Source organism: Lathyrus oleraceus, chromosome 5 (assembly GCF_024323335.1).
Source record: "Lathyrus oleraceus cultivar Zhongwan6 chromosome 5, CAAS_Psat_ZW6_1.0, whole genome shotgun sequence".
In the NCBI taxonomy this organism is placed as follows: domain Eukaryota; kingdom Viridiplantae; phylum Streptophyta; class Magnoliopsida; order Fabales; family Fabaceae; genus Lathyrus; species Lathyrus oleraceus.
In genome coordinates, this window is record NC_066583.1 from 437,220,507 (window position 1) to 437,244,750 (window position 24,244).

General features: G+C 37.8%; 1 non-coding gene across 1 annotated transcript; it reads right to left on the bottom strand.

Annotated features, from left to right (window-relative positions):
* Positions 1 to 216: 216 nt before the first annotated feature.
* LOC127088575 (small nucleolar RNA R71) lies at positions 217 to 323 on the bottom strand. The gene has a single exon (XR_007790406.1). It is a non-coding gene; the product is annotated as a small nucleolar RNA R71 (small nucleolar RNA).
* Positions 324 to 24,244: the final 23,921 nt, after the last annotated feature.

The following is a 24,244-nucleotide window of genomic DNA, read 5'->3' on the forward strand; positions in this document are numbered from 1 at the left end:
AATCCAAACCAACATTTAAAAATCTTTCTCCAATTAGAAGACACTTTTAAAACCAATGGATCTTCTCCCGAGGCAATCCGTTTAAGATTATTCCCTTTTTCCCTCAGAGATAAAGCCCTATCATGGTTAGATTCCCTTCCACCCAATTCCATTACGACTTGGGATAACCTTAGAAGAGTATTCCTTGCTAGATACTTTCCCTTAAGTAAGACCGTCGTTCTTCGAAACCATATAACTAGATTTACCCAGAACCAAGGAGAATCGTTGTTCGAAGCTTGGGAGAGATATAAGGAGCTGTTAAGAGCATGACCACATCATGGTTTAGAAAATTGGTTAATCATTCAGACCTTCTATAATGGACTTCACTATAACACTAAGATGACCATCGACGCTGCCGCAGGCGGTGCGCTGATGAACAAACCTTATCCTAAAGCTAGTGCCCTCATCGAAGATATGGCTCAAAACCATCAATCATGGGGAGTCAAACGAGCAACAGTTGAGAAGAAGGAAGCCCAAGGAGGAGCGCATGAACTAAGCTCTATAGACATGATGCAAGCTAAAATGGACGCATTAGCCCTCAAGGTCGAGCATATGTGCATAAACCCGAATACTGCAGGTGCAGTTTCGTCGGATTGTGAGATATGTGGAACCAAAGGACACCAATCTGCAGAATGCAGTCTATTAAACAAAACCCACTCTGAGCAAGTGAACTACACCCAAGGGAACCCATATTCGAATACCTATAACCCTGGATGGAGGAATCACCCGAACTTCTCCTATAAGAACAATAACCCTATCCAAAATAATGCACCTCCGAGATAAACAGGTTACCAAGCCCCAAGACCAAATCAACCTATGCAACCTGTACCACCAAAGCCGAGCCTTGAGAAAATTATGGAAAATTTTATCACTGCTCAAACCCAACAAAACAAAGAGTTCATGAACCAAAACATTCACGTTAAGAATCTGATTACCCAGTTAGGAACCAAATTTGACCAAATAGTCACTCACACCAAGATGCTTGAAACCCAGATCTCTCAGGTAGCTTTAAACCAAGCCCCTCAGACTACACCAGGAGGACAGTTCCCTGGACAACCTCAACAGAATCCGAGAGGACAAGCCAATGCCATTACCCTACGAAGTGGGAACGCTTATGATGAGCCACCAAACCCAAGATTGAGCGAACCCAAAACTTCTAAGGAATATACCGAACCCACGGACAAAGTAAAGGAACCAGAGGAATCTGAAAAACAGGAAGGTCAAGAAAAAGGAGAAGAACCTAAAGATAAAACTTATGTACCACCCCCGCCATATAAACCATCTATACCATATCCGCAAAGACTCAAACAAACCCAGATCAATAACCAGTATCAAAAATTTATTAAGGTTATAGAAAAACTTCACGTAGAAATCCCTTTCACAGAAGCCATCACCCAAGTACCTTCTTATGCAAAGTTTCTCAAAGACATCCTTATCAACAAACGTAGACTCGATGATATGAAACCCTTGGAATGCAATTCTATTTCCGAGAATAAGTTAGCCAAAAAGGATAAAGATCCTGGAAATTTCTCCATTCCTTGTCTTTTGGGTAGTCATGTCATCGAAAAAGCTTTTCTAGACTTAGGAGCTAGTGTGAGCTTAATGCCTTTAGCAGTTTGTGAGAGGTTAAACTTAGGAGAATTACAGCCTACTAAGATGTCACTTCAGTTAGCCGATAGATCTGTTAAGTATCCGATAGGCATTTTAGAAGATGTCTCTATTAGGATAGGTCAGTTATTTATCCCTACTGATTTTGTTATCATGGACATCAAAGAGGACAATGATATACCAATCCTTCTAGGTAGACCATTCTTATCAACTGTAGGAGCCATAATAGATGTCAAGAGAGGAAAGTTGACCTTTGAGGTAGGTGACGAGAAAATAGAATTTATACTTTCGAAATTTCTTATGGCACCTGTGATGGGAGACACATGTTATGCCTTAGATATCATTGATGAGTGCGTTAGGGAATTAGAACAAGAAGAAATCATAAAAACAATTAAGTTGCCATCAACTCTCATACTGGAAGATGATGACTTTAGGAAACCCTACATTGATGATCACCTTTACGAATGTTTATCCCTTACCCCAGATCCTATGCCATGCCCTAAGAAACCAGCCTTAGAACTTAAGGAACTGCCTAAGAACCTGAGATATGAGTTCCTCGATGAAGAGATGAACCGTCCAGTTATAGTCAATGCTACCTTGAGCCAAGAGGAAACAGACCAACTTTTAGACGTTTTACGAAGATATCCCTCATCCTTAGGATATAATATCTCTGACCTGAAAGGCATAAGCCCATCCGTGTGCATGCATCGGATTTTGCTCGAAGAAGATTCGAAACCCTCCAGAGAACATCAGAGAAGAATAAACCATATAATGAGTGATGTTGTTAAAAAAGAAGTTCTTCAGTTACTTGAGGCAGGTATAATATACCAGATCTCGGATAGTAAGTGGGTGAGCATTGTGCATGTAATACCTAAAAAGGGAGGCATCACAGTCGTACAAAACGATAAAGGAGAACATGTAGCAAAACGGATGGAAGGAGGATGGTGGATGTGCATAGACTATAGAAAATTAAATAAAGCAACCAGGAAGGATCATTTCCCTTTACCATTTATAGACCAGATGTTGGAGCGTCTAGCCAGACACTATTACTTCTGCTATCTAGATGGATACTCAGGATTCTTCCAAATACCTATCCACCCCGAAGATCAAGAAAAAACTACCTTTACATGCCCTTATGGAACTTTTGCCTACAAACGAATGCCATTCGGCCTCTGTAATGCCCCAGCCACTTTCCAACGCTGCATGATGTCAATCTTTGCAGATTACCTAGATGGTATCATGGAAGTATTTATGAATGATTTCTCAGTTTGAGGATTTGATTTCCACAATTGTCTTGCTAACCTTGAGAAAATCCTGGAGAGATGCGTGGAGGTGAACCTCGTGCTAAATTGGGAAAAGTGTCATTTCATGGTGACCGAAGGAATTGTTTTAGGACATATAGTTTCCGAAAAAGGTATAGAGGTAGATAGAGCTAAGATAGAAGTAATAGAGAACCTAAAACCACCCAAAACTATCAGAGAAGTCTGAAGTTTCCTTGGACACGCTGGATTCTACCGGCGTTTTATTAAGGACTTCTCCAAAATAACCAAACCTTTAACTGGCCTTTTAATGAAAGATGATGAATTCATTTTCGACGAAAAATGTAATGAAGCATTTAATCTTTTAAAGCAAGCATTAATATCAGCACCTACTATGAAACCCCCTGATTGGTCAGAACCTTTTGAGATAATGTGCGACGCTAATGATTATGCCGTTGGAGCCGTTCTAGGACAAAGGAAAGATAAAAAATTACATGCAATTTATTATGCCAGTAGAACCCTAGACGCTGCCCAACTTAACTATGCAAAAACTGAAAAGGAATTACTAGCTGTAGTTTTCGCTATAGACAAATTTAGATCTTATCTAGTAGGAGCAAAAATTATAGTTTACACCGATCATGCTGCCATTCGTTACCTATTAAATAAAAAAGATGCCAAGCCCAGGTTACTCCGATGGATTCTGTTACTACAACAGTTTGATTTAGATATAAGAGATAAAAAAGGCACTGAAAATGTAGTAGCTGATCACCTTTCTAGGCTAGAACACCTAAAACCAGACTTAGTACCCATAAACGATGATTTTGTCTATGATAGACTGATAGCTAGACTAGAAACCATTGAAGACGATAGCCTAGGCCCTCATGAGCACTTCCAAAAATCCTTAGCAGTAAGTAACGTACCATGGTATGCAGACTTTGTTAATTACCTAGCTGCTGATATCGTACCCCCTGATCTTGACTACCACCGCAAGAAGAAGTTCTTCAATGATGTGAGAAACTTTTATTGGGACGAACCGCTCCTTTTCAAAAGGGGTAAAGATGGCATTTTTCACAATTGCGTTCCAGAAGAGGAGGTAAAAAGTATAATTGAGCATTGCCACTCTGCACCCTATGGTGGACATGCGAGCACCTCTAAGACATACGCCAAGATTCTTCAAGTTGGCCTATTCTGACCTACCATGTGGCATGATGTCCATGCTTGCATTGTCAAATGTGATAGATGCCAACGCACTGGAAACATTTCAAGGCGTGATGAGATGCCTCTAAGAAACATTCAGGAAGTAGAACTCTTCGACGTATGGGGTATAGATTTCATGGGACCTTTCCCACCGTCCTTAGGAAACAAGTATATCTTAGTATCTGTAGACTACGTGTCTAAGTGGATTGAAGCTATAGTTGCACCCACAAATGATACTAGGGTGGTGATCAAGTTATTCAAAAACTATATTTTCCCTAGATTTGGAACACCCCGTTTAGTCATAAGCGATGGAGGATCGCACTTCATATCGAGAATATTTGATAAACTTTTAAGAAAATATGGAGTTAGGCATAGAGTAGCAACACCATACCACCCACAGACTAGTGGCCAAGTAGAATTATCCAATAGGGAGATAAAACAAATCCTAGAAAAAACTGTTTCAATATCTAGAAGAGACTGGTCTCAGAAGCTTCAAGAAGCATTATGGGCCTATAGAACCGCTTTCAAAAAACCCCTTTAGGAACTACTCCCTACCAACTAGTCTATGGAAAATCCTGTCACTTACCTTTCGAATTAGAGCATAAGGCCTATTGGGCCATTAAAACTTTGAATTTAGATTACCTGACCGCTGGTGAGAAACGTATCCTTGACATTCACAAATTAGAAGAACTCAGGATATCTGCCTACGAGAATGCCAAAATATACAAAGAAAGAACAAAAGCTTGGCACGACAAAAGAATAGTTAAGAAAGATTCCAATATAGGTGACCCTGTTCTCTTGTTCAACTCTAGGTTACGACTTTTTCCTGGGAAGCTGCGCTCAAGATGGACTGGCCCTTTCAAAGTATCCAAGATTCTGAGATCCGGAGCTATCGAAATCAAGAACGAAACCTGTAGTCCATTCATTGTAAATGGACAAAGACTGAAGCTCTACGAAGGAGGAGACATTCCAACACACTACTCAAGCCACACTCTGATAGATCCACCGATTCCTACTACAGGTGTATAAATTCCGATCGTCAAGCTAATGACGTTAAACAAGCGCTGCTTGGGAGGCAACCCATGGTTTTCTTATCTTGTTTTACTTTTTTGCATTTATTTATTTTATTTTATTTTATTTTATTTTTAATCATATTTTCACCAGGACTAAATATTTGAATTGTTTGTGCTTTCAGGATCCCTTTTCCTAACTTTTACAAGATGCGGGACTTCGACGATATGCACGTAGCCTATAGGGATGATGCTCAGAGAGAGCTCTACATAGCTCTTTACCAGCGCCCTATGGCGCCCACACGCTATCCAGATCAGCACTCCATGGAAGCCCTGGGCATCAAGCATCCGATTTCTGAGCCACCAGCTCCATTGGGATGAGTTCGCTGACGACCTGAGCAACACCTACAGGAACTTGACATTGGAGTTCCTCAGTTCATTTGATTATGACCCTTACTCTGGACCGGATGGGTATGCTTCTTTCAGGCTCTTTAGAATTGAGTACTCTTTCAGTCAGAAGGAGTTCGGTGACCTATTGGGTTTCCAGACCACCCCTGATGTTATCCCTGAGACACCGATGGGATACTTTCTAGGTAAGGAATTGGAAAAGTTTTGGAGCGATATCTCCGGTGGAGGGAGTCAGGATCCTTCTACTCAGTTGTCCAAGGCTATACACAACCCTGCTTTTAGGTACTTCCAGATGATACTGGCACACTCCTTCCTAGGAAGACCGGATGTTGAGACGTTATTAAGTGAGGAGGAAATATTCCTATTATTTTGTGCATCCCGGTCTCGCCCTGTGGCATGTGGGAACTTCCTGTTGTATGGCCTCAGCGGTGTTTCCAGATCGTCCGAAGGAGTCATTCATGTAGGAGGGATCATCACACAGATTGCCATCGCCCTAGGTCTATCCCGCAAGCTGCTACATCTCAGGACCTACTGTGGGTACACTACTATGGATATCTACTTTTGCTTGACTAGAGGGTTGATGAGGAGATCCTCCTTCAACCCAAGACAGTTCAGATTGTTGGTCGATAGAGAGGCGATACACTATTTCACACTGCCGGATCCGATGATGACCAGCGTTCATGACCCAGCAAACTGGAGTTATGCTTTGGAGGGTCAGGGAGAGACTATCGAGGAGCCCAGATCCCCACCTATTGCTGAGTATACCCCTACACCGCCTTCACCCAGGATCACTATATTCTCTAACAATTTATCATCGCAGACCCCAGACATCCGCACCCATATTGCAGAGTGTCGTAGAGAGATTGTCGGGCTTAGGCAGGAGGTGGCTGACCTCACCTTACAGATGGGAGTATCCGATCTCACACACGCTACCGAGGCTGACTATTTATACCAGGAGATCGCCGAGCTTCGCCAGGAGATAGGCATGCTTCGTGGATCTAGTCAGGAAGACGAACCCCCTACTGTTTGATTTTACCATCTCAATTTATTTTGTCTCATTTATGCTTATATTTTTCGCATTTACCTAACTTATTTTATATCATTGCATTTGGGATATTTTCTTAACTATGTCAGCACATTGATATTAATATTTCCACATCCATATATCTATATTTTATGCGTGTTTATTATATTTATATTTTTATCAGTCTAATTATATTATTTATTTATTTATTGGTCTAATATTTTATGTCAATAAGAAAATACAATGCAAACGCTATCCGGACCCCCCAACCGAAAAGAGAATGAGAAGCCCATGCCAAATGACCAAAATCCGGCCCAGCCGAATTTAGCCTTGTGGCGCTCGCCACAACGTTTGTATAAGCTCGGGGCAGACTCCCATTTTTCACCATTTTCATACCTTCAAACCTCAAAAACCCACTTTTCCACCTTGCAAAAACGCCCTTGAACCCCACAAAAGCTCCCACATTTCATTTTCATTTTCATCCGTCAAATTTCATAAAAATCCCACCTTTATACAAACCCATCTTCATCTTCTTCATCACATTGCAAGAGCTAAATAATGGAGTTCAATGGATTTATCCTTCGTGAAGGGAAACCGGGAGATAGGCAGAGGAAGATTATCGAAAAGTTGCAAAATCGGGAAATCCTCCCAACAAGGTATGTGGATGAAAATTATCTTTACACTTTGGGTATCTACCATAGCATTTTTTATTTATTAGATAATTTAGGCTTGCATACTATCTTTTCAAACAAAGAACCTACCTTTGAGCGATTAACAATCGAGTTTTTAAGTTCTTTAATTTATATTGTCAATCCTAACACTTCTAGCATAGTTGGTACTGTCAGATTTAGAATGTTTGTTGTTGAGTATGAATTCAGTACCGACGCACTAGCAGGCCTGTTAGGAATCCCTCATGGGGATGGTGATATTTGTGAGGCCCCTTTGGATTCAGATTGGTCGGTCGAGGTGTTTTCCTTCTGGCAGAGATTGTCTAACACTTCAATAAATTCTTTTGAAGGAATTCTTGCCTCGACCATCCATAACCCGGCCATCAGAGTTTTTAGATATCTGTTGGCATGTACTATTTTTGGCCGGGAGAATCCAAACAAGGTCAATGCTCGAGAGCTTCTATTTTTGCAAGGAAGCCTCACAAATAGAAGAATTAATTCGGTCCCGTTTATGCTCGCTCATATGGCTTTAACTCTTAATAAAGCGGGACCTATTGTTTTCTGAGGACTCATTATGTCTATTGCTCAGTCGCTTAACCTGAACAATGAGATAGCTACCCTAGATCCCTTACCTCCTCGCACAATCAACCTAAAATTTCTGAGAGATATGGAATTGTGCCGATTGAGGAGAGAAGGAGGTTATGTGCTTATGGTTCATGGTATAGCTATCCCATCTGTTGTCTTACCGTGCACTAGACGTACTGATGTACGTAATGAAAGGAATTGGACATATGTTTTAGATGCTCCACCTGTTTTGGGTCCACTTCCTCCTAATGTTCCTGATGAGGAGGGACACGACACTGATGACGAGTTTGATCGGAGAGAGCGATCTCTCGTACCTCATGTGTCCCCCCATCACCCTTCACCACCACACACCGCACCATCTTCTTCTTTTGCAGGTTCTGCTCCTGGATTTTATATTACAGAGGAGATGTGGCGCGACCACATGGCTAGAGAGCAAAGGCGTGATGACCTACTCTCTACCATTCAACAACAACTGGCGGACAACATGAGCTTCATCCAAGAATCGCAGCGGAGGACAGATAGATCCTATGCGACTGTTGTATAGTCCCTGCTTACAATCACAAACGAGCAAGCCCGTCAGCAGAACTACCACCGTCAACATTCTGCACTGATAGAGGCCACTCAGGGTTCCATTTTAAGCAACCTTCAAGAGGTGAGGATTACTCAAGATTCATCCAATAGTCACTTGTTCATGGCCCTTATGTTGTTTCCTGGGTTTTGATTCCATTCATTTCATGAAATCACATGTTCACATTTTGCTTGTTCATGATCATTGGTTTAAGTTCAAGCTCATGGCCTCATAGCTTCCACTTGATCCAATTCACTCATGGCATTTCATCTGATCATTTCCTTATTCCTAGCCCAGGGTTTGTTCATGTCTTGTTTGGTTTCATTTCAACTGGTCACTCCTAGTGCATGGTTCATTCATGGTTGTCCATATGTTCATTTGTTCATGTATGCAATCTCATTGTTCTTTGGTCCATGCTATTGTGATTAATTAAAGTCTTGTTGTTAATTTTCACTCCATCATCCATTCAAAGGTTGATTTCAAGAGGTCTAGAATGGTTAATTAAATTCCATTTGTATACGTTATTCATGCCATGTTACATACCGTAGTTGGTTTTTTCAAGTAATGTCCATTTCAATTTCCATTCATATCAATTTCATCCATAAACAAAAATCAAATTCATTCAAATTTCAAGTACTTGGGTTGTCGGTAGTACCTAGCTTGAGGACTCGACACTTGACTTCCCCCTTAAAACATCTAATGATTCAAATGTTAGAACTAAGTGCTATGAGGGAGAAAACGAGTAGTTAGGACTCCATTATCCTCTCAACTCCCAAGTATTATGATTGTTGGTCGTACTTAGTCAAGGGTCAGATACTTGTCTCTCTTTAAGTTCCAATGATTAGACTTGTTAAACTCTTTCCACAATTCAAATCTCATTTTTGAATGAAAACAAGTGGTTAGGATAACATTGTCCTCTCAACTTCCAAGTTTTTAGACCGTTGACTGTATCTAGCTAAGGGTCTGATACTTGTCTCCGTACATAAAATCAACCCCTACAAATCAAACCATCTTTTGCCTCAGGCATACTTTTCAAAACCTTTCAATAAGGACGTGTTACTTCTGTTCTACCGGGAACGACGCTTAAGCCTTCGTGTGTGAGCAAGTAATGTTTAACTGCTAGAGTGTGATCCAAGCACATCCACTTTACCGCAAATAAGTAAATACTTACCGTTCCCATGATAGAGTATACAAGCAAGTGAACAGTAGCACACGAACGTCAATACTGTTCAATAAAAACAACCAAACAAATGTTCTGTTTGTGAGCCGAATTACGGAGCTTTGACTTCCTTATTGTACGTATGAGGATACGTAGGCACAAGGGCCCAAATCATTGGCGAGAAAGATAATTTAAAACTTATTTCATCTCCCATCTCATTCTTTCATCTCATTCCCGATAGCAAGCAACATATAGATAAACAACATTCATACGCATTGATATGAGCAAGTGGTTCCCAGGGAGTACCATGGATGTGAGGGGTGCTAATACCTTCCCCTTGCATAACCGACTTCCGAATCCTCTCTTGGTTGTGAGACCATGCTTCATTTGGGGTTTTATCGCTATTTTCCCTTTCCTTTGGAATAAATGAAATCTGGTGGTGACTCTGCATTTTTCGCGGCGCGACAAACGACCATGGCATCCCAGACCAACCCTGTTATGGTTCTCAATGACTTTTACAACACGACCCCACTTGTCGGTGTCACCATCCTGAAAAACTTCCTTTGCATCTTTCAGAGAAGACATGGATGCCACAGTCTTCTGAACTTCATCACCTACAGAAAAATCTTGGAACGGAGTTCCAACTTCTTCTTCAGCTTCAACATATGTGAAAGACGACAAATGGCTTACCAACAATGCTTTCTGTCCTCCCACAATAATGAGCTTGCCATTCTTAACAAATTTGATTTTTTGATGTAGCGTCGACGTGACAACACCAGCCTCATGAATGCACGACCTTCCCAATAAACAACCGTAGGTCAGGTGAATGTCCTTTACTTAAAAATTAATATGGAAGCCACTCAGACCAATCTTAACTGGAGGTCCACTTCTCCAATGACAGTTTTACGAGAACCATCGAACGCTTTCACAACCACACCGATGTACCTCATAGGTGCGCCTTGATAAGACAACCTTGCCAAAGTAGATTTAGGTAGAACATCCAATAGAGAACCAGTGTCTACCAAAACATTTGATAAAGCATCTTATTTACAATTCATGGATATATTGAGGGCCAAGTTGTGATTTTTTCCTTCCTCAAGAAGCTCTTCATTGCAAAAACTCAAATTGTTACATGAAGTGATATTGGCAACGATATGATTAAACTAATCCACCGTGACGTCTTGCTCTACATATGCTTTCTCAAGCACCTTATGAAACTCCTCTAGGTGTGCCTCGGAGTTCATCAATAATGATAAGACAAAGATCTTGAATGGTGTTTGGAGCAGCTACTCCACAACATTGAACTCACTCTTCTTGATCAATCGGAGAACCTTATCATCATCATCCTTAACCTTCAACTCGCTGGATTCACCATATTGACAAGTTGGAGTGTTAATAGGATTAACCACAGGAACATTCGCCTTCTAACCGACCACAACATCCTCCACAACCTTTGGAGATACTGGGCCAAATACACGACCGCTACGGGATACCTTAACATCATCTACAATGTTGACTACTGAATTTGTTACGAGAAGAGGAACCTCTTCCCCATTCTCAATCATAGTAGCATTATATTTGTAAGGTACAACTTTATCATAAGCATATCGGACTGGGACCGCTAACCGTATTACCAACGGCGATACCGATCTATTATCACTTCTTTTGTTATTGTCAAACGGGATTACTACTCCCTCGGGAGTCTTGAAAAGTGGTACAATAACATTCACATCATTACCCATATATCTAGACTAGTTGATCTAAATAACACCTTCATCCATCAATTTCTGAATATCCGTCTTGACAATTATACACCCTCGTGGATTAACACTACAAACAACACAACTGTAAGATAACAATTTTGACCATAATATCCCTCATGCTATCTCATCATATGCATTAGCATTGGGATCACACCTTGGCATCCTCCTTAACTCTCATTCATTGGGTTTGCATTTGGAGAGATCACCAATCACTTTTGATTGTATCATACTTTTTTTTTCATTATTTACTAACCAAAATACCAAAAATATGTCAATGTATAGTTTGTTGCTTTTGTAGGTAATGTGTGTGTCCACCCATGTTATATCAAGCTCATATCTAGGGTTTAAGATCCTCAATGCAAGGAGTTCAATCAAGAGATGGTTCACATTGGTTATAGGCATCATATATGGGTCCCCATGATCTTCACATGTCATTTTGATCAAGAAATCATCAAGAGTTTGAAACTTGTTTGCCTTGGAAACCCTAATTCATTTGGATATCTTGTGTGACTTCTTCAACAAGTTTCTTCATCAATTGATCAAATATTTCAAGGGATACTTCATATTACATAATCTTATGCATATATGATCCTCCATGAGTCCCAAAAGTCAAAAGAATACCAAGCTAGCAAGATGGTTCATGGTGGTTGACCAGAGAAAGTCAATTGGTCAAAACTAGGGTTCCCTAGACCCTATCTCCTACAATTTTTGTCATATGAAAATGATTCCAAGAGAAACATTTCTCAAAGTGACATTCCAAACAACTTTAATGTTGAGTTCAAGAGCTATTTTTGCTTGGAAAATCATTTTTTATGGTGAAAGATTATAGGTCATTTTGTTTGAACCCTAGTTTGGAGCTCAACTTACAAAACCATAACATGCTCAATTGTTATGATATGAAATCCATTAAAATTCCATGATAAAATTAAATATGTCTAATTAAATTTTCTGTTTTGAGGAAGTACAAATTCAACTTGAAAATGCATGTGCCAAGAGGAAACATTATAGGTCATTTTGGGCCATTACCATTGAACAAGTGATTTTCCTCAACTTCTAAAATGCATAACTCCTTCATGCAAAATCCAAATAAGGTCCAACTTGTGACCAAATTGAAGAGGTTTGAAATATATATAAATTTGATGAAGGAACGTTTTTCATTTGAAGTCCATAGAAAAAATTATTCAAGGTGGAAGAAGTGAACATTTGACTTGGTACTTAGAAATTTTTCAAATATGTTTGATTTTCCAAACTTCCACCTCAAAATTAATCATGATCCAAGCTTCAAATGAAAACGTGTTCAACATGAAAGTTGTTCCCCTTGATCTCACCTTTTCTAAAAAGTCCAAGATTATCTCATTTGGCCAAATAATGAAGGACTTGCACATGGGTGCAATGTGAGGTGCCATTTGGATGATTTTCACTTCCACATTTCAAACACAAGTGCATGACCACATGACATGATTTCAGCATGATTCTCACTCATTTTTGGACCTGAATACATCACTTGATGGGCCAATCACACGCCCATGCAAGCATGCAAGGTGAATTGCTAAAATTGGCAATTTTTGGAAGTGTGTTGATATGAATCTCTTTGGCTATAAATACAAATCTCATTCTGTTTTGAGATTGACACTCCAAGAGTCCAGGCCATTTACTTATGTTAATCACTTCCTACAACCTTCTGAAACAAAGCCAAGCACATTTGGAATCAAGATCAAGTAAGGTTGAAGCTCCCTCAAAGGTAATTTTCCAAAATGTTCATCTCTTCGATTCTCCCCCAATTCTTCACTATTCTTTGTGATTTTTAGTCGGCTAAAGTCCTACAAATGTAGGCAAGAAGATTGAGTTGCTTTGAGGTCAAATTGAAGCAACTCAGTTCATGATCCTTAAAATTCAAATCCCTGTATCTTTTTATATACTTGGAATTGGAGAAAATTGAGGTCATATTCGAGCCCCTGGGCATTTTTTATTTAAATCCACGTCTTTGTTTTTCATTTTGGTGATGGTTGATGATGGACCAGTCCAGTGAGCTCCACCGGAGAAGAAGACCGGAGCCCTAGCTCCGGTGGTGTGTTGTCACGCCTCTCAGCCATCAGATCCATTATAATTGTTTTAATCTTAGCCTTTGGTTTTAAATACCAAGTTTGTGACGCGTTGAGTGCAGTGCATCATGGAACACGCGCGCTTGGCCATCAGATATGCCACCTCAATTAATGAGGGAGATCTGATGGCCCTTGTTTTTTTTGTATTTTCTGATTTTTCATTTAATCCATTTATTTTGATTAATTCATATTAATTTCATTTTTAATCCAAAAAATATGGGACTTTCACCAAAAATCTTTAAATATTTTCCTATTTCATTTTCTAAATTAAAATTATTTTTGGGGTTAGTTTTGATATTTTTCATGAATTAATTGTTTTTGTGCATATTTTTAATTGTTTAAAAATACTTCTGACTTTTCAAAAATCATAAAAAAAATTTGTCTAAGTTCCTTTGACCTTGTTTGACCTAGAATAAATCTCTTGGACATTTATTTGGTGTTTTGAAGAGGTTTTGGGTTTTGACCAAACTAAATTTAATTTAAATGCATTTTTAATTTGATTTTTAATTGATTAATTGTATATAAATTATGTTGAGCCATTTTTATTGACTTGTGATGTTTAACTATGTGTTTGGGCCTTAGTCAAGGTTGATTTGATTTTTTTTAAGTTAAAATCATTGGATTTAGGGATTGATGAAATGTATATTTCATCTCCCAAAATGAGTGAATGATTTTAATTTGATAAAATTCCTCCTATCACCAATTTGTGTTTCTCTCATCTCCCCTCCCTCTTCATCTTCAATCCAATTCTTTCTCATCCCTTTCATTGACCAATGAAATCTCAAGATCCTAAGGCTAATTGGTTCATCAATAACTTTGTGTTAGATGAACCAATACAAGTATGGATGAGATAGGTCCCTCCTTTGATCTTTTTCTTTTAGTGTATGATATGTTTTAGGAGTTTGGTTCATTATATTAAATCTCTAACATGCATTAGTACCTAAATTTTTATTGCCCGACCTCAGATAGTTGTGACTTCTACATAAGTCCAATTACGATTGCTTAACATAGAGCTATATTTGACCCTAAAGGCATAGCATTCTAGTAAGTGAGATTGTAAGACTCCCATCTTTCATGGTATTATATGGAAACTTGGCCTTTAAGGATTCATGCTTGTGAATAGATAGTTGAGTGTTCTCTAAAGAATGACTTAATCAATTGAAAAGCAAAACATCACTAACATCTAATCAACTAACATTTGACTAGCTTGTATTAATATTGCTTTACTTTCAAATCATTTACTTTATGCAATTTAATTTCAAGTCATTTACCATTCATTTGTTATTTACATAGGATTTAATTTGTTTATGTTTATGTCATTTTCACTTAGCTCATTTGAGCCATATATTGTGATTGTATATATTTGTTTGTGCATTTTTGTTTGTGTTTGTGGTCTTAGGACCTTAAAATACTTAATAAACAACAAAAACCCTAAAAAAATGCTTGTGTGGACTGTTGGGTTTGATCTGAACTTTTGGACTTAGGCAACATTCCCTCTGCAAAAGGACTTGGCCAATGCCAACATTTCTGAAACCAAGTTATTGTGATTCGAGCTTTCATCTGATGCAAGTATTGGGATCCACTTGAATTCATCTTCTACATGGTCTTGATGCAACTTTTATTTTGATCTCATACCTAATGCCTTATTCCGAGTTAATCGAGGAGTATTTCATCTGATACATGAGAAGACAAAGAAGACTTCTAGCTATGGGATCTACTTTCTTGGATGTGGCCATCTTTATTTGATGCCTTGATCTTCATGATGTTTGATATTGCTAATTGCTTGTTGATAATTTCTTAATTCAAAGTCCAAAGGGAAAGTGGGTTTTCTATATGACATTCTTGTCTGTTGGATTGCATCCCATTGGTCAGATCTTTTTAAATCTTAAATTTTAATTTTATGCTTAGGATTAGTCTCTTCATCTCCTCCCACTTTTTAAATTTCAAAATCTCCCCCCTTTTCAAAAACATTCTTTGGTTGTGATTTCAAAACTTAGACTTTATTTCAAAATAGAAACTTTGGCCTTATACCAATGAATTTTTAAACTCTTTTCTTAAATCAAACTTGTAAATAAATCTAATCATATTGACTTAAAATTTCAAAAGATAAAAAGAACTAACACTCCACTCATCTTGAAATTGATACCACGAACTACGAGGTTTTGATCCCTCATTTTGATGTTGGTACGTAGGCACAAGTTCGAAGGTCTTGTCAAACAAAAAAATATAATTAATTAATTCGTTTCTCATCCCCACACTCTATTTGTTTCAAACATCTTATATACCAAAACACGTACACACATAAAAAATGGCTCCCTAGGAGTACCTAGGACACTTTGGGTGTTAACATCTTCCCTTTGTGTAACCAACCCCCTTACCTGTAATATATGTAATTTCATTAGTTTTGATTAGAAAACTTCTTATCTTTGGGTTTTGTTCGTACTTTTCCCTTTTCCTTTGGAAACAATAAAAGCGCGGTGGCGACTCTCATTTTATTGACATTAAGTTTATCCATAACTTAATGGTCATGAATTTACCGCTTAACCATCATGGTTATGTTCACAATCATTGATCAAACACAGAGTTCTATGCATCTCCACCAAAGACCTTTGAATACGACGGACATCAAACACCCTGAAGTTACTAGGACAACCATCTACCATATTCACAAAAGAATTGCCATGAGCAGGCAAAGGGTAAGCCTTGACATTTGGTGCACGGTCCTTGAAGGATACCATACCACTCTTGATCAATTTATGAACTTCATAATTCAACGGATAACTATTCTCTATGTCATGGTCGGGTGCCCCCTGATGAAAAGCACAGTGCAGATCGGGCTTGTACCACCATGGTATAGGCTCGGGTGTATGCAGAGGATTCCTTGGCTGAATTAAATTTTTGTCAACCAGGGAAGGATAAAGTTTTGCATAAGTCATCGGAATGGGATCAAAATTAACCTTCTTCCTTTCAAAATTTTGATGTTGATTATTTTTGTAATTATGATTGTTGTGGGTATGTTGTTGTTGTTGAATTGGTACTGACTGAATAGCAGAATTGTTGGTCAATACTAGGATGACAGATGATACTTTATGATGATGCTGTTGAGATCTGGAGTTTTTTCCTCACATGAGGCTTGTTTTGCCTCCCTACAGACACTGGATTGGTTTCCCCTTCCTTCTTCTTAGAGAAACTCCCACCATACTTCTTGCTCGTAGATGCTTCTTCTTTAGGCAAACGGTTCTCGGACACCCTCTTTTAAACGCATCCCCATGTTCACCATTTGAGTGAAGTCATTGGGAGCACTGGCAATCATACGTTCATAATAGAATGAACTCGAAGTTTTGAGGAATGTCTCCTTCATTTCCTTCTCCTCCAATGGGGGACTAATTTGAGAAGGAAGCTCTCTCCACCTCTGCGCATACTCTTTGAACGTCTCTTTATCCTTCTGAGACATGACCGTAACTAATCATGATCGGGAGCCAAATCTATGATATACTTGTATTGCTTGACAAAAGCCTCGCCCAAGACATTGAAAGTACGAACATTAGCACTGTCTAAACCCATATACCACGGAAGCATTGTACCAGTCAGACTGTCTTGAAAGTAGTGGATAAAGAGTTGATCATTATCTGTCTGAGTCGACATCTTGTGGGCGTACATCACATGATGGCTCAAAGGACAATTATTTCCCTTATACTTCTAAAAGTCAGGGACTTTGAATTTGACAGGGATTTTCACGTTGGATACTATAGCGGGAAATTCATGATCATCAAGCTATTGACAAGCTAGAGATCAATTAACAAGAGTCACCACCGCGTTTTTATTGTTTCCAAGGGAAAAGGGAAAAAGTACGAACAAAACCCAAATAATAAGAAGTTTTCAAATAAAAACTAATAAAAGTCAAAGATCACAGGTAAGGGGGTTGGTTACACAGAGGGGAGGTGTTAGCACCCAAAGTGTCCTAGGTACTCCTAGGGAGCCCTTTTTGTATGCATATGTATTTTGTACAAAGTGATGTTTACAAACAAATGGAATGGGGGGATGAGAAAAAACTTCATTAATTATATTTTTTTTGTTTGACAAGACTTTCGATCTTGTGCCTACGTACCAACATATAAATGAGGGATCAAAACCTCGTAGTTCGTGGTATAAATTTCAAAATGAGTGTGTTGGTTTTAACAAAGTTTAAGTTTGAAAGGCACAAAGGCCTGAAAATGGTTTGAATGAGTTAGTACTTTTTGGCTTTTTGAAAGTTTAAGTCAAGTATAGTTAAGTTTATTTACAAGTTTGATTTAATAAAATAAGTTTGAAAATGTGATGGCATAAGGCCAAAGTTTCTATCTTTTGCAAAAGTGGTCTAAGTTTAGAACAAAAGTAGTTCACACAAAGAAGGTTTTCAAAATGGAGGGGGAGATTTTGAAATTAAAGAAATGTGGAGAAGATGAAGAGACTACCCTATGCACAAAAATTTAAAAGTTTAAAGTTGAAAAGATCTGACCAAATGGGAGAAATCCAATACACAAATATGTCAATAGAAGCCCAAAATTCCCTTTGGACTTTTAGAATCAAGCAACACACAAATGCACAATTATATCAATCTTGAAGAGCAAAGGCATCAAATAAAGATGACCTCATCCAAGCTTATCCACTTCATGATCTTCTTCAAGATAGCCTATGTAGCAGATGAATTCCATAAGTCACAGGTTCAACATAACAGCTTAACAATGATCAATGTTGCAGATGAACTAGAGAGATCTTGAATGATGTATCAGATGAATTTAAATTGCAAGTACTTCGTTCTTCAACAAATTGGCATTGGCCAGGTCCATTAGCAAAGGAATGTTGCCTAAATTCTAATTCCAATTGGGGAGATCAAAACAACAGCCCACTCAAAAGTCTTTTAGGGTTTTTTGTTATTATTAAGTGTATTCATGGTCAAGGACCAAACAAGCAAACAAGGTATACACAAACAAAATAATATCACACAATATGGTCCAAATGGACAAAGGGAAAATTACATTAACATAAACAAATTAGAATGATATGTATAATGGCAAATGATATAAAGTGCTAAAAGTAAATTGCATTAAAAGTAAAGACTTGAAATTAAAAGTTAATGGTTAGTAAGTTAGTAGTTAGTTTTGTTTTGCTTTTTGATTTCAAGACATTCTTTGGAGAACACTCAACCCATTTGCCACAAGCATGGATCCTTTAACCAAAACATCTTTCAAAGGAAGGAAAGAAGGCCAAGTTTCCACACAATACCATGGAAGGGGGGAGACTTACAATCTCACTAACTAGAATGCTTATGCCTTTTGTGTCACAAATTTAGCGCTATGTTAAGCAATCGTAATTGGACTTATGTAGAAGTCACAACTATTTGAGATCGGACAATAGACTTTTGGTGTTAATGCATGTTGGAGACATGGTACTATGAACTATGCTCATTAAACATACCACACACAAAAAAATATGCAAAGGTGTGGCCTAATCTCATCCATACTCATGTTAATCTTTAAATCAACTAGCATTAGGATTTTGAGATGTCATTGGCCAATTGAAATGAATGGATGAAGAAGGGGAATTAGATGAAGAGGGAAAGGGATGAATGAGATCACAAATTAGTCAAAGGAGGACTTTTACTAAATTAATATTATTCATTCATTTTGGGAGATGGAATGTACATTCCATCAATCCCCTAAATCCAATAATATTAACTTGACAAAGTCAAATCAACCTTGACCAAGGCCCAACAACAAATGAGAAACTCAATTAAGTCAATCCAAATGGTCAACACAATTAAAATGACATTTATTCAATTAAAAATAATAAAATAATGTATTAAATTCAAATATGTTTTGTCCAAATCCTAAAATCTCATCAAAACACCAAATAAATGGTCATGATATTTATCATAGGTCAAACAAGGTCAAAGGACCTTGGAGAAAAAATTTCATAATTTTTGGACACTTAAATTTTTTTTTAATCAATTAAAAACAAATGAAAAATCAATTAATTCATGAAATATATTAATAATGATCCAAAAAATAATTTTAATTCAGAATATAAAAGAGAAAAATATTTGAATTTTTTTGGTGAAAGTCCCATATTTTTTGGATCAATAATAAATTTATTATGAATTATTGAAGAAAATGGAATTAAATGGAAATTCAGAAAATGCTAAAATATGTGGACCATCAGATGTCCCTCACTAATTGAGTTGGCAGATCTGATGATCCAAAATGCGCGCTTCATGTACACCTTAGTCAAATGCGCTGTAACATGAGTAATCACAAGTAACAACTATGATTAAAACGTGGAACATGGATCACACGGTTCAGACCCAAGACACATCATCACCGGAGCCAGAGCTCCGGCTGTCTTCTCCGATGAGCTTCACCAGACTGGTCAACATGAACCATCACCAAAATGCAAAACAGGGACATGATTTTAAAGAGAAAACATCACTGAGCACGAATATCACCTCCAATTCATTCAATTCCAACTATATTGAGAGATATGTAGAATTGAAAAATGAGGCTCATGATCTGAGTTGCTCTCGATTTGGCATCAAAGCAACTCAATCTTCTTGCCTATATTGGTAGGACTTCAGACAACTCAAGAATCAATGGAATTGAGCAAGAATCAAGGAGAATCGAAGAGTTTAAAATTTCTGCAAATTACCTTCAATGGAGGTCTGAGCTTGCTAGATCTTGATCTGAATCGTGCTTGGCTTCACTTCAATTGCTTGCAGGAGAGGAATGGAAAGGCTTAGAAGCAATGGATTCCTAGAGAATTGAATTCCAAAATAATGGAGATTCAAGCTCAAATTCAAATGAATTTATCAGGGTTATCCTCTTAGAATGAAGGGTTTTCCATGGGGATTCAAAGCTGGCGCAAGGTGTGTGTGATTTCTGAGCAAACACAGCTGTATATATAGCCAAATCTATGTGATATTTGCACACTCTTTTCACTTTCCAATTTTGGCAAAATGATGAAAGCATGGTGCATGGGCGTGCATAGGCCCATGGAATGATGGTTTGAAAGTCCAAATGAATGATTAGATGCTTTGGAGATGGATTGGATTGCAAGGTACATGTGCATTGTCACTTGAAGATTGATCCATGCCAAATGATATCCGCCTGTTTAAGCCATGTGCATCCTTTGCATTTCTCATCCAAAATGCATGAATTTTATCTCTTTGGAAAGGTGAGATCAAGAGGAACAAGTTTGGTGTTGAACACTTTTTCATTTAGAGCTTGTAACTTGTATATATTTGAGGTGGAAGTTTGGAAACATTTGACATATCAAAAAATTTCTAAGTGTCAAGCCATATGTCTCAATATTCCACCTCGCTTAACTTTTTATAGGAGCTTCAAATGAGAAAAGTGTCTTTATAAAAGTTGTAGCTCTCTCAAAGACTTTCAAAACTGTCACCAATTTCATGTCATTTGGATTATAAATGATAGAGTTATGAATATTTGAAGTTTGGAAAAATCACTTGATCAGTGGTATAGGTCAAAAGTGACCTATAATGTAGCCTCATATCACATGCTCAAAAAAGTTGAATTATCTCCCACTCTATACATCAAAGTTGAAGTAGACACATTGAATTTGATTGTCCAACTTAGATATCTTTCATCTCATAAAAATTGAGCAAGTTATGACCTTGGGAAGTTGACTTTCAAATTAGGGTTTAGACAAAATGACCTATAATGTTTCAACATAGAAAATGATTTTCCAAGCAAAACTAGCTCTAGGTCTCAACATGCAAGTTGTTTATAATGTAATTTAGAGTAAGTTTTCTCTTGGAATCATTTTCATATGGTGAAAATTGTAGGAGATAAGGTGTAGGGAGACCCAGTTTTGATTAGATGAATTCATCTGGCCAACCACCATCAACCAACTTGCTAATTTCCAATTCTCTTGACTTTCTTGGCTCATGGTAAATCACATATGCATAAGATAATGAAATTTGAAGTCTCCCTTGAGAAATTTGATCAATTGGTGGGATTGCTTGTTGGAGAAGTTACTCAAGATACTCAGTCAAACTGGGGTTTCCAAGGCAAATCACCTTCAAACTCTTGAAGAAATCTTGATCAATATAACATGTAGAAGAAATTGGGACTCATATATGGTGATCATAACCATTCTTGAATCGATTCTTGGTTGTGTTCTTTGTTCATGAGGGTCTCAAACCCTAGATGTGATCAATGAATCAATGAGATCATGCCCTACCTACAAAAGAGTTAGACAAATGCAAAGATATATTTTTGGTATTTTGGTTAGTGAAATGATAAAATACAAGTATGATATAATCAAAAAGTGCTTGGTGATCTCTCCCAAAACAAACCCAATGAAGGAGGGGTAAGGAGGATACCAAGGTCTGATCCCAATGCTGATGCTTATGATAGAATGCATGAGGGATCTTAGGGTCAAAATTGGGGTCTTACAGGTACCAAGCATAATTTAACACCACTCTTACCAAACATATCTTTACCCCCTTAGGGTCTTCAGTTCCTTTCTCAGCTCTAGAAATTGATCCTTCATTTCATCCATTTTCTCATACACATCAAGGCCCTCAGACGACTTAGAATGATAAATGGTTTCCTCAAAATGAGGCAAAATATGCACAACATGAGGAGGAACATACATGACTGGGCTAGATGTCGACATAGGAGCAAAAGTTGGAGCATAACCTTCATGCATAAAATTCGGAGGCATTCCCCACGGGAACCCGACAGGCATAGCTGGTGCAGACTTGCTAGAAGGAATCGCATGCACTGGTGTTGAGACAATCTCAGAGATGACAGTCCTTTGAGGAGGAGTTGCAGGAGTTGAAAATGGTTGGTTCTGAGCAGCAATGACATACTCCATCAGAGCAGTGAGCCTAGAAACTTATTCCTTGAGCTCTCGATTCTTTTGTTCCAAATGATCAATTCTTCTTTGATGATTAGCTCGAGTATCGTATTGATGATTCAGCTTGTCTGATACAAAGACAAAGAACAATAAGACATATGGCTGAAGGGCTAGAAGGCAAGAAACCTGTTATGCAAATGATGCATGAAATGCAATGTTTTTATTTTAATTTTTCAAGGAACATATAAAACCTTACTTGCAAATATTTCAATTAATAATAATCAATAATAACATTTGAATTAGCCATAAAAATCTATTTTTCATTCATATAAATTTGGAAGGGTTACACTTAGTACATATTTCAAAAACCAAAATACAAATACAAGAGAAAAGGAAAGTATCATCCTAAGGATCCCTGGCAACTAAGTCACCTGAACTGGCCAAGGGCGTGTACTTCTTTCGGATGCGTTTGATCTCTGACTCATAAGTTGTCTTCAATATATGAGTCCCAATGATCTCTACATGTTATATTGATCAAGTTTTCTTCAAGAGTTTGGAGGTGATTTGCCTTGGAAACCCTAGTTTGACTGGGTATCTTGAGTAACTTCTCCAACAAGCAATCTCACCAATTGATCAAATTTCTCAAGGGACACATCAAAATTCATCATCTTATGCATATATGATCTACCATGATCCAATAAAGTCAAGAGAATTGGAAATTAGCAAGTTGGTTGATGGTGGTTGCCCAGATGAATTCATCTGATCAAAACTGGGTCTCCCTAGACCCTATCTCCTACAATTTTCACCATATGAAAATAAATCCAAGAGAAAACTTACTCTAAATGACATTCTAAACAACTTTAGAGTTGAGACCTAGAGCTAGTTTTGCTTTGAAAATCATTTTCTATGTTGAAACATTATAGGTCATTTTGTCTAAACCCTAATTTGAGAGTCAACTTCCCTAGGCCATAACTTGCTCCATTTTTATGAGATGGAAGATTTACAAGTTGCAAAATCAAATTCAAGGTGTCTACTTAAACTTTGATGTTTTGAGTGAGAGCTAATTCAACTTTTTTGAGCATGTGATATGAAGCTACATTATAGATCACTTTTGACCTATACCATTGATCAAGTGATTTTTCCAAACTTCAAAAATGCATAACTCTATCATTTAAAATCCAAATTACATGAAATTGGTGACCATTTTTAAGGTGTTTGAGATAGCTACAACTTTCATGAAGACACTTTTCTCATTTGAAGCTCCTATGAAAAGTTAAGCAAGGTGGAATATTGAGACATATGGCTTGACACTTAGAAAAAATTTGATATGTCAAATTTTTCCAAACTTCCACCTCAAATTTATCCAATTTCCAAGCTCCAAATGAAAAAGTATTCAACATCAAACTTTTTTCTCTTGATCTAACCTTTCCAAGGAGCTCAAATTCATTCATTTTTGGACTTGAAATGCATAGGTTGCGCATGGCTTAAACAGTCTGATATCATTTGGCATGGATCCAACTTCAAACATCAATGTACATGTGCCTTGCAATCTAAGCTAACTTCAAACCATCTGATATGCAATTTTGGACCTTCAACTATCATGTCATGGGCCTATGCGCGCCCATGCACCATTCCATCATCATTTGCCAAATTTGGAAAGTGAAAGTGAGTGTGCAAATATCACATGATTCAACTATAAATAAAGCTTCAATTGCTCAGAATTGAGAACACCATTGCACCAACTTTGATCCCCCATTGAAAACCCTTCACTCTCATAGGATAACCCTGATAAATTCATTTGAATTTGAGCTTGAATCTCCACTGTTTTGGAATTCAATTCTCCAGGAATCCATTGCTTCTAAACCTTTCCATTCTCTTCCTGCAAGCAATTGAAGTGAGTCCAAGCATAAGCCAGATCAAGATCCATCGTGTTCAGACCTCCATTGAAGGTAATTTGCTGAAATTTTAAACTCTTCGAATCTCCCAAATTCTTGC